Source organism: Pseudophryne corroboree, chromosome 7 (genome assembly GCF_028390025.1).
Source record: "Pseudophryne corroboree isolate aPseCor3 chromosome 7, aPseCor3.hap2, whole genome shotgun sequence".
NCBI lineage: Eukaryota > Metazoa > Chordata > Amphibia > Anura > Myobatrachidae > Pseudophryne > Pseudophryne corroboree.
The window spans coordinates 12,484,253-12,497,559 of NC_086450.1; the positions used below are offsets into that span (position 1 = coordinate 12,484,253).

At 42.9% G+C, this 13,307-nt stretch overlaps 1 long non-coding RNA gene across 2 annotated transcripts; it reads left to right on the forward strand.

Moving 5' to 3' along the window:
- The first annotated feature begins 8,764 nt into the window (after positions 1-8,764).
- LOC134943251 (uncharacterized) lies at positions 8,765-10,609 on the forward strand. 2 transcript variants are annotated; one of them, XR_010181437.1, is made up of 4 exons: positions 8,765-8,833; positions 9,516-9,992; positions 10,080-10,345; positions 10,451-10,609. It is a non-coding gene; the product is annotated as an uncharacterized LOC134943251 (long non-coding RNA). The 2 variants fall into 2 exon arrangements; XR_010181436.1 differs by having other exon boundaries at positions 9,516-10,345.
- The last annotated feature ends 2,698 nt before the right edge of the window (positions 10,610-13,307 follow it).

The following is a 13,307-nucleotide window of genomic DNA, read 5'->3' on the forward strand; positions in this document are numbered from 1 at the left end:
TAGAGCACCATTTTACACATTACTCCAGGTAGAGCCCCTATTACACATTACGGCAGGCAGAGCTCCCTTTTACAAATTACGGCAGGCAGAGCTCCCTTTTACACATTACGGCAGGCAGAGCCCCTTTTACACATAACGGCAGGCAGAGCCCCCTTTTACACATTACGGCAGGCAGAGCCCCCTTTTACACATTACGGCAGGCAGAGCCCCTTTTACACATAACGGCAGGCAGAGCTTCCTTTTACACATTACGGCAGGCAGAGCTCCCTTTTACACGTTACGGCAGGCAGAGCTCCCTTTTACACATTACATGCGGTTCTCTGTCCTCAGTGCCTATGTACTGTGGGCCGAGAACACTCGGCACACACCTAGCTACAGCCATGTACAAAAATCTTGAGAACTCGTAGGTAGGCAATGTCTGCTCCCCAGCTATGGTGGAACCACAAGTCCAAGCATGCTCTATCATGTAATGTCTGTTAGGGCATGATGGGACTTGTGGTTCCACAGCATCAGGACCCAGGTACTTCTCTCCTCTCACCTTTATAAGGGCCAGCATGAAGAGTCCCCACCACTTGCTGCTGTTCTGCTCACCCAGTTGTAGTTGTGTGGCTGCTGCATGATCCTGATCTCATGGGACACGGACAAGCACAGGCTGGGGCAGAGGGGCTGCCTAGGTGCAGTCCAGGAGTTCGCTGGCCGCTCACTGCCGCTGTGTGTGGTTGTAGATCTGGAGATTTTCAGCCGGCATGTCCCCTTCGAGTACAGGTCTACAGGAGTGCAGAAGATCGTCACTGTAACCTTCAGGCAGGCGGGGAGGACATGACTGCTGGGTTGCCGTTGTATGCACTGCATTGTAACTCTGGCAGGAGCGGGTGCGAGGTGAGGGGAGGATCGGGCACTACAGCAACCCACAGCTCACTTTAACCTTCAGTGGTGGCGGCGGCGGCGGAGGGGATAGGGCAGTATTGCCACGGCTTATTATAACCTCTGGTGGAGGGGGGGCGAGTGGTCTGGCTGTACTGTAAGCTCATGTTTCCGAGGGTGGTGGCAGGGCTTTAACTACCGCAGGCTCACATTGCATTGTGGAACTACAGGTGTTACCAGTGGTACTGCACGCACAGTGCATGTGTGCTGTGTGCCAGGCACCGCTGGCACACACTTAGTTACGGCCCTGCTGAGTAGGAATTACGAGGAGGGTGCAGGCAGGGACACTGAGGAGGAATTACGGGGAGGGTGCAGGCAGGGAGACTGAGGGGGAATTACGGGGAGTGTGCAGGCAGGAACACTGAGGGGGAATTATGGTTAGGGTGCGGGTTGGGACACTGAGAGGGAATTACGGGGCGGGTGCAGGCAGGGACACTGAGGGGAAATTACGAGGAGTGTGCAGGCAGGGATACTGAGGGGGAATTATGGGAAGAGTGTGGGCAGGTACACTGAGAGGGAATTACAGGAGTGTATGGGCAGGGTCACTGAGGGGGCAGTTACAGGGATGGTGCGGGCAGGGACACTGAGGGGGAATTACAAGGAGGGTGCAGGAAGGACACCGAGGGGATATATGCACACATACATACAGTTAAAAACCCCTCTCTAGGTGTGATTGCACTACATGTCCCAGGAAATCCAGTTGACAAGGTGTGCTGGGATTTGTAGTCTCACAGGCAGTCACTGGTCTAGATACCTCTCCATACAGAGCTCTTGGTAAGCTGTGATCCAGACTGCCAGGATAGACCATGCAGTGCGGCTAAGGAACCGCAGAAAATGTACAGGTATGCTCACGCTGCACTGCTGACTGGTGCTGATTGTAGTGGCTGGTGTTTGGTGACAGACCGCGTGTGACCAATGAGAAGGGGAGCAGATGAGGAAGAGGAGGTGCCTCGCCCCTCCCCATACCTGGAAGTGCCCCGCTCCCCGGCTATATTCACCATCATTGTGACTGTAGGCACAGAGTGTGTCAGAGTGCAATACGCTTCTGAGAGTCCGGCAGTGGATGAGCACTGCTAAGGGATGTACTCAGTGAGAACTACTATGTCATTCTACCCCCTGGCGTGGGTGGCACTGCCGAGTGGCGCCCCCCTCTTGACGGGCGCCCCTAGCAAGTGCCATCCTGGCCAATAGGAATATACACCCCTGAGTATAGTTTAGCTTTACACTGCATTATACTGCAACCAGCTGCAACTATACTGCAACCAGCTGCAACTATACTGCATTATACTGCAACCAGCTGCAACTATACTGCATTATACTGCAACCAGCTGCAACTATACTGCATTATACTGCAACCAGCTTCTATTTACACAATCAGTTATGATAATGGGCCTAATTCAGACCTGATCGCTCACTAGGGTTTTTTTGCGCTGCTGCGATCAGACAGTCGCCGCCTATAGGGCAGTGTATTTTTGCTTTGCAAGTGTGCGAACGCATGTGCAGCCGAGCGGTACGAAAAAGTTTTGTGCAGTTTCTGAGTTGCCCAGAACTTACTCAGCTGCTGCGATCACTTCAGCCTGTCCGGGCCGGAATTGACGTCAGACACCCGCCCTGCAAACGCTTGGACGCGCCTGCGTTTTTCCAACCACTCCCAGAAAACGGTCAGTTGCCACCCACAAACGCCTTCTTCCTGTCAATTTCCTTGCGATCGCCCGTGCGATTGGATTCTTCGTAAAACCCATCGCACAGCAACGATCCGCTTTGTACCTATATGCATGCGTAGTTCTGACCTGATCGCAGCGCAGTGAAAAAACCTAACGTGCGATCAGGTCTGCATGACCCCCAATGTTCTGTGATTAAGAAGCCGTGTTTCTTGAGAAGTGCAAAACCTGTTTCTTATACTTAAGAGCAAGTAATGCCACTAATTAATATGTAATTTATATATATATATATATATATATATATATATATATGGAAAATAACACTGACTCCACACAATAGGCGCCTCCTAGTGTGATATTATAACATTTCGAAAACCTCCACCATCTGTAACACCGTATAAATGGGAGGTGTACCGTTAATGGTGGAATTCCAGCCACCTGCAGACAAAGTGTATACACCACAAAGTCACGATTCTGGTACTTGTTCTGGTATCAATATAGTCACGGCTGTATTTCCGGGGTCTTAGCAATCATTCATGGATATTGCCCAATGCAAGAGAAAAACCAGGAACGGCCAACAGTGTAATACGTTTTTTGATAAATTTATTAAACAAGTAAAATATAGATAAATAGTTTCCTGCACAATAAAATGATATAAAAGCAGCTTATCGGTAGTCTAAAGTCTCCAACCACAGGGTCTGTGTCACTCAACGCGTTTCGTCCGGTGCTTAATGCTGGACTTCTTCAGGAGTGTAATGGTGCTAGTCAACAGAACATATATTTATATTTATACCCCTGTTAATTATTGTTAATTAGGGGTGTGATCTATTTTCCCGGATTTAATTTCCGGTATCCGGGAAAATAGATCACACCCCTAATTAAGAATAATTAACAGGGGTATAAATATATGTTCTGTTGACTAGCACCATTAAACAGCATAACGGAGTAAACAGTAAACAGCGGACGGAGCTTGGACTGTAGTCAAGTTATTTATAGCCCTGAATAGGGCAGTTTCAGAGACGGGGCGGCGCAGAGAAAGAGGCGGATTATTCTCCTCCGCACCAGCCTTTTGACATTATCAATCGCCAGGAGGTGCGGCCTGACAAAGATTGGCAGCGGCAGGCGGAGCATGTCCTGTTGTACGTCTAATTGCTGTGATCTTCTGTGATAAACTAACCAGTTAACATTAGGTATATCCTGTTGTCCAGAAAATAAGACACAGAGACTACAGATTCCTGTATAATAAAATCCGTTTATTGTTTTGGTGTGACCTCGGGCGGTTTCATGGAGGGTCACTTTGACGCTACCACTTCTCAACAACATCCTACCACAAGTGAGCCTATTTTAAAAGCAGTATTACCAAATACCAGCGCTTTTCATCTCTTTGTGATTATACTTGAAATTCCACAGCGAAGCACGGGTATTCAGCTTGTTGTCTATATAGACATAAACAAACAATAATTGTGTGTTGCAACGTGATGAGCGTAAATGTAACATGTCTACTATTCGCTCTTTCATTCATCTGCAACTAGATGTCATTATATGAGGGTGTTATGCTAGCGACACACTGTGCAACAATCCTGATAATCAGCCATTTCTCAGCTACTCAGTCCAATAAACTCATACGGTACATACCATCCAGGGCAGGTTCCATAAGCAGTCAGACTGGATGTACGACATTTGTCAGACATGAAATGTACGCACATATTGAAGTACTGTATGTGTGCAGCAACTTTTATATGGGCCCAAATTTAGTCCATTTAAAAACCATCAACTTTTCAACAAGGTCTAGGACAGGTAATTGTTTAGATCTGAGCAATAAATTACTAGTGTGTACACTAGAAATAGGATGTTCTCAATATTATATCTAGATAGATAGATAGATAGATAGATAGATAGATAGATAATCGAAGTATGCACTTATATATGTATATTTAAATATTTGTTCTTCAGAGCCTCCTAAATGCCTTGATGGATCTGGACCAAACTTGGTACACATACCCTTCATTATCTAATGTAAACTACAGGTGGGATTTCAAATGAGAAAATCCAGGGCCCCAATCAAGAAACTGCATATAGAAAATGCATTGGTCTATTTCTGCGTCTGTGAGGTCATGCTGTGATGTCATAATGGTGGCAACTGCCTATACCAGAACTTTGCTGCTGCCCTTTCTCATACTCCTCGTTACATATGTTTTGCAAAAGATATGATAAGCCTCCAGGCCACTTCACGGCTGCTCTATTACTGGAGGTCCCTAACTAAGCATAAGTCCAGGGATTGGACCCCACAAAGTCGGCTCAGGCCCGACCACCCTTGGGCAGCACACCATTGAGATACTAAAGTGTTAATATGTGTTAAGAAAGAAGCAGAAGCTATGGGTTAGAAAGTGCTACAAAAATAAGGGTGTTAATAAAATACTCAAAAGAGTAATAATAGTGGAAATATAGGAGTGTTACATAAGTGCTAAATAAATAATATGGCGTGCTACCCCAAGGTGGCCCAGTCACACCAGACCTGGGGGGTACCACTCCCCAAACTCATACAGCATAATAATAATAATAATAATAATAATAATAATATTATGGAGGATACAGGGGTGCCTCCAGGTAAACTAGCTCTCAATCTGGATATGTTTTGTATATGCCATTATCATGTGGCCGTACATTAAGCAATTGTATGACCCATAGTGGATATTATTATTATTATTATGCTGTATGAGTTTGGGGAGTGGTACCCCCCGGGTCTGGTGGGGCTGGGCCACCTTGGGGTAGCATGCCATATTATTTATTTAGCACTTATGTAACACTCCTATATTTCCACTATTATTACTCTTTTGAGTATTTTATTAACACCCTTATTTTTGTAGCACTTTCTAACCCATAGCTTCTGCTTCTTTCTTAACACATATTAACACTTTAGTATCTCAATGGTGTGCTGCCCTAGGGTGGTTGGGCCTGAGCCGACTTTGTGGGGTCCAAGCCCTGGATTTATGCTTAGTTAGGGACCTCCAGTAATAGAGCAGCCGTGAAGTGGCCTGGAGGCTTATCATATCTTTTGCAAAACATATGTAACGAAGAGCTCTAAATTTTCTATTATTACATAGTATATAGTTCTTCTTACTAACAGCCAGCAGAGTGCATGGGAAAAATCCCTTTTGTTTTTCTTGTCTAGAGTAACCCCCTTCCGCAGCACCTGAGGATTGTTACCAGCTTGATTAGAGCAGTTTGCCATTATTTATTGCTTTCTCATACTCCAACAGAGACATGGCAACTCATAGCTCACCAGCAGTAGGCCATATCACCGGAAAACCTACTCACTTTAGGTTAGTGACTTGGAGCGCGATTAACGAGAGTCAGAGGAAAATATAAATTATTGACAGTTACACAAACCCTTTATCATCCTACTTACCTAACCTCACCGTACATCACTGGTATATATGTATATATATTTTCTTTATACGCTCCTACATGGCGAGATGGTTCTGGACCAAACTTGGCACATATACCCTTCAAATTTAAATTACTGGCGGGGTTTCAAGTGAAAAAAAAACCCCACCCCTTTCAGGGCCAGGGCCATATATATATAGGTATGTGTGTGTGTTTCTCTGAAAAGTGCTTTTGCATTTTCCATTTTGTATTACTTTTCAGATTTAATTAATTATAACAAGTAATGCTGTAAGTAGGACTAATGCTTAACATTAACTTGTTATTTTCTGACTGAACTTTGTATGTATTAGAATAAACATATTATCTATATATATTCAGATGTAAAAGAAAAATAAGCTGTAAAAAATTATCTTTATTGAAAGATGTAAAATAAATCAAAGCAAAGCAAAGTGTAATAACATTATTAATGTTAGTAAGCATTAAAACATGGTTGATCCAAGTTTCTAAAAAATTATTCAATTGTTTTTCATTAAAACATGAATGTATATATGTAGCTTGTATATAATTAATTGTTCTGTTTGTCTGTACCGATTGTGAAGTGCCAAAGTTGGATCCTGGCCAGGTTTTAGGGGGGTTAGGGTCCCAGTCGGAACCTGATGGCGCTACGCGCTGGGTAAAACTGTGGCGCAGGGAGCCTGTTATAGGCCTTCTGCCAGATGGGTTTGGATGAAAACATCACAAAGTGTTAACATTGGATCCCACAAGACATACTAAGGGGATGGGATTCCAGTTGGACCTCACATCGGTGTACACTGGCCAGATATTTGACCTGGGAGCTTGTTGGATGGAAACTTTATAAAGTGGTAACATTGGATACTAGAAGATATACTAGGGTTTGGGGTCCCAGGAGGTCCTCATGGTGACTGTCGACACCTCAAAAACAAAAATGACGCCAGCCACCTCATGTGTGCATTGGAATAGCTATTAAATATTTTTAATATGCTAATTAGAAAAGAACCCTTGTTTTTTGCGCAATTAACCCTTTTTTGTGCAGCTTGGTTTTAATCAAAAGGTTCACCAAAACCAATAGACAACAGAATGTGGAAAAGATAGAAAAAAACCAGTGGCGCAGTCGAAGCGTACATGAATATAATACAACAACCTGATTCACTTTTGATTAATAGATGTAGCTGTGAATGCTTCTGAGGAAGGACCAGAATTCCATAGGTCTGAAACGCGTTAAGCAAGGTGCTGTTCTTTCGTGGAACTTTTGAAGGGACTGAACTGGAACTCTAAACCGGGTGTGGATATCCAGGACATTTGGGACGTACATCCTGTTGTTTGTGCGGACCAGAAAAAATCCCTATATGTTTTTATGCTTACTATTTTTATGTGAAATGTGAGTTTGATATATTTTATTAAATCTGTACAAAAGTCATAGAGTGTTGCACTAAGTGTATTTCTCTCCGAGGTAATTGATCTGAAGAAATCTGGGATCCGCTGTTTGAATATATCGTGAAACCTTTATATGCGCTATTTCTCACTGATACACGTGAGTGGAACATATTAATAAATTGAGATTTCATCTATCAAACAGTGTTGCACTAAAAATCCTTTTCTTTTGAGGTTAACAATACTTGGAGTGGATGTATCAAGAGATTCACAGCTACATCTATTAATCAAAAGTGAATCAGTTGTTGTATTATATTCATGTAGTCTTCCACAGCGCCACTGGTTTTTTTCTTTCTTTTCCACATTTTTAATATGCTGACAACTCATTGATAATTTAATAACTGGAAAATTTTAAACTGGGCAATAGAAATAAAGTATGTATGTATGTATGTATGTATATATGTATGTATATATATATATGTGTGTGAGTACGCAAAAGGTTACTGTTAAAAGGTATGATTCATGAGCCAAAAAATATAAAATAGACAAGTAAAAAAGGTAAAAAGATAAAAAGGTAAGGACTTAGCTTCCCTGCAGCGACCCCCTTGCCTATTTTAAAAAGCTAAGTCCTTACCTTTTTATCTTTTTACCTTTTTTACTTGTCTTTGGATGTTTTATGACCTTTTTAAACATCTTATCTATATGTGCTATTAAAACTGTTTGTTCAAATTTTATATTTTTTGGCTCATGAATCATACCTTTTAACAGTAACCTTTTGCGTACTCACACAACAATAGTCGCCGGTACCCTTATCCCCCTACTATATATCCTTTAGGCAGCATTGTACTAGTGTTGCAACCTTAAGGGGTGGCAGACACCTTTAACAAGGTGGTTGTGTTTTTAATTAATTTTTTAGCATACGATTTTCATCACTGAGATTTTAATCCACAAGTGGCGCTGTATCATCCTTCGCATATATATATGTGTATATGTATGTATGTATATATGTATGTATATATGTGTATATGTATGTATGTTTGTTCTTCATAGGCTCCTACATGCTATGATGGATCTGGACCAAACTTGGTACACATACAGTACCTTTTATTTTTCCAACTTAAAATTCTAGTTGAGTTCTAATTTAAATAAAACACAATCCACTCACTGCGGGGCCAGGGCCCAAATCACAAAAATGTATATAGAAAATGCATTGGTCTGTTTGGGTGTCTATCTGATTAGCTAGTCCTGGCCAGTCTGGTGGGGTTCTGTGAGGTCATGCTGTGATGTCATAATGGTAGGTTCTGGCCAGTCGGGTGGGGTCTGTGAGGTCATGCTGTGATGTCATAATGGTAACAACTGCCTATATCAGGACTTTGCTGCTGCTGCCCTTTCTCATACCCCTCCAGAGCCCTGGAAACACACAGCTCACAAGCAATGGGGGTCATCACCAGAAAAGCTACTCACAGAAGGTTAGTGACTAGCGGTGTGATTAACGAGAATCAGAGAAAGATAGAAATTACTGACAGTTACACATACCCTTCATTATCCTACTTCAAATACTGGCAGGGTTTCAACTATAAAGATCCACCAATTTCAGGGAAAGGTCCATATCTATCTACATTATATGTCAAAACATATACATATACATATATATATATATATATATATATATGTATATGTATGTAGGCCCAAAGTTTACAGAGTGGTAAAATGGGATGCCAAAAGACAAAGAAGGAAGTTGGGGTTGGTCGGACCTTGTGGAAAATAGGGTCAAAACTGACCCAGGGTGCCTGTTCTGGGTCTTCCACTGAATTTGGAAGGAAACTTTAATGGCCTACATTCACACAATTCTTTTATGTTTCATATACACCTCATATACACAGCCTGAAGGTCATTTAATACAATATTTGTAATAACTTTGTGTAATAAGCAAAGTCGGTGTACACTGAGCCATCAGAAAACAAAGGTTTCACTATTTCACTCTCACTCAAAAAATTCTGTAGTTTGGAATATTCCGTATTTCGGAATATTTGGATATGGGATACTCAACCTGTATAATGGTTTATATGTCAATTTGTGTGTCTGTCTGAAATCTTGTTGAGTGTTCTATGCCTATGTATGCTATTGTAAACCCCTTATGTTGTCTTATAGATAAAAATATTAAAGACAATAGAAGATAACAGAAAAAAAGAAGAAAGAAGCACAAAGAAAAAAAAAGAAGAAAGAAGCAGAAAGAGAGAAAAAAAAGAAGCAGAAAGAAAAATGGAAAAAGAAAGGAACAAAAAAGAAAACAGATAAGACTAAAGAAGAAAGAAAGAAGATAGAAAGGAAGAAGGAAAGAAAGAGAAAAGAAAGAAAGGGAAGCCCTGGTGGGTTGAAGACGACAGAGGAAGTTGACAGAAGAAAACACCAGAAGACAACAGACAGAAAGACAAACAAGAAAAAAGAAACAAGAAAAAGAAAAGAAAAAGAAAAATAGAATGAAATAAAAAGAAGAACCAGAAAGAAAGAAACTAAAAAAGGAAGAAAAAAGGAAGAAAAAAAGATACTATTAAAGAATAAAGATGAAAGAGAAAAGAAAGAAGAAGAAGAAAGAAAGAAAGAAAGAAAGAAAGAAAGAATATAATGGTTTATATGTCAAGTTGTGTGTCTAAAATCTTGTTGCATTTTCTATGCCTATGTATGGTATTGTAAAACCCTTATGTTGTCTTATAGATAAAAGTATTAAAGATGACAGAAGATGACAGAAGACGACAACAGAAAAAGACAAGAGGCAGAAAGACAGACAGAAGAAGAAAAAAGAAGCAAGAAAAAGAAAAAAGAATGAAATAAAGAAAAAGAAAGAAGCAGAAAGAAAGAAATGAAGAAAAAGAAGAAAATGGAAAGAAAATAGAAAAAAGATAGTATAAAAGCAGAAAGAAAGATGACAGATGAAAGAGAAGGAAGAAAGAAAGAAAAGAAGATAGAGTAATTTGTGTGCTGTAAATATATTATGGTTTATATGTCAATTTGTGCATCTGTCTGAAATCTTGTTGAATGTCCTATGCCTATGTATGGTATTGTAAAACCCTTATGTTGTCTTATAGATAAAAGTATTAAAGACAACAGAAAATTAAAGAAGAAAACAGAAGACGACAACAGAAGAAGACAACAGACAGAAAAACAGAAGAAAAAAGAAGCAAGAAAAAAGAAGAAGAAAGAAACAGAAATAAAGAATGAAATAAAGAAAAAAAGAGTGAAGCAGAAAGAAAGAAATTAGAAAAAGGAAAAAAAATGAGAATTTACTCACCGGTAATTCTATTTCTCGTAGTCCGTAGTGGATGCTGGGGACTCCGTAAGGACCATGGGGAATAGCGGCTCCGCAGGAGACTGGGCACAACTAAGAAAGATTTAGGACTACCTGGTGTGCACTGGCTCCTCCCTCTATGCCCCTCCTCCAGACCTCAGTTAGGAAACTGTGCCCGGAAGAGCTGACACAATAAGGAAAGGATTTGGAATCCCGGGTAAGACTCATACCAGCCACACCAATCACACCGTACAACTCGTGATACTATACCCAGTGAACAGTATGAATAACAACTGAGCCTCTCAAACAGATGGCTCCAAACATTGCCTAACTAAAGGGTTATTAACTATATACAAGTATTGCAGACAATCCGCACTTGGGATGGGCGCCCAGCATCCACTACGGACTACGAGAAATAGAATTACCGGTGAGTAAATTCTTATTTTCTCTGACGTCCTAGTGGATGCTGGGGACTCCGTAAGGACCATGGGGATTATACCAAAGCTCCCAAACGGGCGGGAGAGTGCGGATGACTCTGCAGCACCGAATGAGAGAACTCAAGGTCCTCCTCAGCCAGGGTATCAAACTTGTAGAATTTAGCAAATGTGTTTGAACCCGACCAAGTAGCAGCTCGGCAAAGTTGTAAAGCCGAGACCCCTCGGGCAGCCGCCCAAGAAGAGCCCACTTTCCTCGTGGAATGGGCTTTTACAGATTTAGGATGCGGCAGTCCAGCCGCAGAATGTGCAAGTTGAATCGTACTACAGATCCAGCGAGCAATAGACTGCTTTGAAGCAGGAGCACCCAGCTTGTTGGGCGCATACATGATAAATAGCGAGTCAGTTTTCCTGACTCCAGCCGTCCTGGAAACATAGATTTTCAGGGCCCTGACTACGTCCAGCAACTTGGAATCCTCCAAGTCCTTAGTAGCCGCAGGCACCACAATAGGTTGGTTCAAATGAAAAGCTGATACCACCTTAGGAAGAAATTGGGGACGAGTCCTCAATTCCGCCCTATCCATATGGAAAATCAGATAAGGGCTTTTACATGACAAAGCAGCCAATTCTGACACACGCCTGGCCGAAGCCAAGGCCAACAGCATGACCACTTTCCACGTGAGATATTTTAGTTCCACGGTTTTAAGTGGCTCAAACCAATGTGACTTAAGGAAATCAAACACCACGTTGAGATCCCAAGGTGCCACTGGAGGCACAAAAGGGGGCTGAATATGCAGCACTCCTTTAACAAACGTCTGAACTTCAGGCAGTGAAGCCAGTTCTTTTTGGAAGAAAATCGACAGAGCCGAAATCTGGACCTTAATGGAACCTAATTTGAGGCCCATAGTCACCCCTGACTGTAGGAAGTGAAGAAATCGACCCAGCTGAAATTCCTCCGTTGGGGCCCTTCTGACCTCACACCACGCAACATATTTTCGCCATATGCGGTGATAATGGTTTGCGGTCACCTCCTTCCTAGCTTTAATCAGCGTAGGGATGACTTCCTCCGGAATGCCCTTTTCCTTCAGGATCCGGCGTTCAACCGCCATGCCGTCAAACGCAGTCGCGGTAAGTCTTGGAACAGACAGGGTCCCTGCAGCAGCAGGTCCTGTCTGAGCGGCAGAGGCCATGGTTCCTCTGATATAATTTTTTGAAGTTCTGGGTACCAAGCTCTTCTTGGCCAATCCGGAACAATGATTATAGGTCTTACTCTTCTCCTTCTTATTATCCTCAGTACCTTGGGTATGAGAGGAAGAGGAGGGAACACATAAACCGACTGGTACACCCACGGTGTCACTAAAGCGTCCACAGCTATCGCCTGAGGGTCCCTTGACCTGGCGCAATATCTTTTTAGCTTTTTGTTGAGGCGGGACGCCATCATGTCCACCTGTGGCCTTTCCCACCGGTGTACAATCATTTGGAAGACTTCTGTCCCCACTCTCCCAGGTGGAGGTCGTGTCTGCTGAGAAAGTCTGCTTCCCAGTTGTCCACTCCGGGAATTGACTGGATCAGCACCGGCTGGTGCTGAAGCAGGGGTCTTGCCTGACTTAGGGCCTTGTAAATGGCCCTTAGTTCCAGAATATTTATGTGTAGGGAAGTCTCCTGACTCGACCATTGTCCCTGGAAGTTTCTTCCCTGTGTGACTGCCCCCCAACCTCGAAGGCTGGCATCCGTGGTCACCAGGATCCAGTCCTGTATGCCGAATCTGCGGCCCTCTAGAAGATGAGCACTCTGCAGCCACCACAGCAGCGACACCCTGGCCCTTGGAGACAGGGTTATCAGCCGATGCATCTGAAGATGCGATCCGGACCACTTGTCCAACAGATCCCACTGAAAGATCCTTGCATGGAACCTTCCGAATGGAATTGCTTCGTAAGAAACCACCATCTTTCCCAGGACTCGCGTGCAGTGGTGCACCGACACCTGTTTTGGTTTTAGGAGGTCTCTGACTAGAGATGACAACTCCTTGGCCTTCTCCTCCGAGAGAAACACTTTTTTCTGTTCTGTGTCCAGAACCATCCCCAGGAACAGTCGACGCGTTGTAGGAACCAGCTGCGACTTTGGAATATTCAGGATCCAGCCGTGCTGTTGTAGCACTTCCCGAGCTAGTGCTACTCCGATCAGCAACTGTTTCCTGGACTTCGCCTTTATAAGGAGATCGTC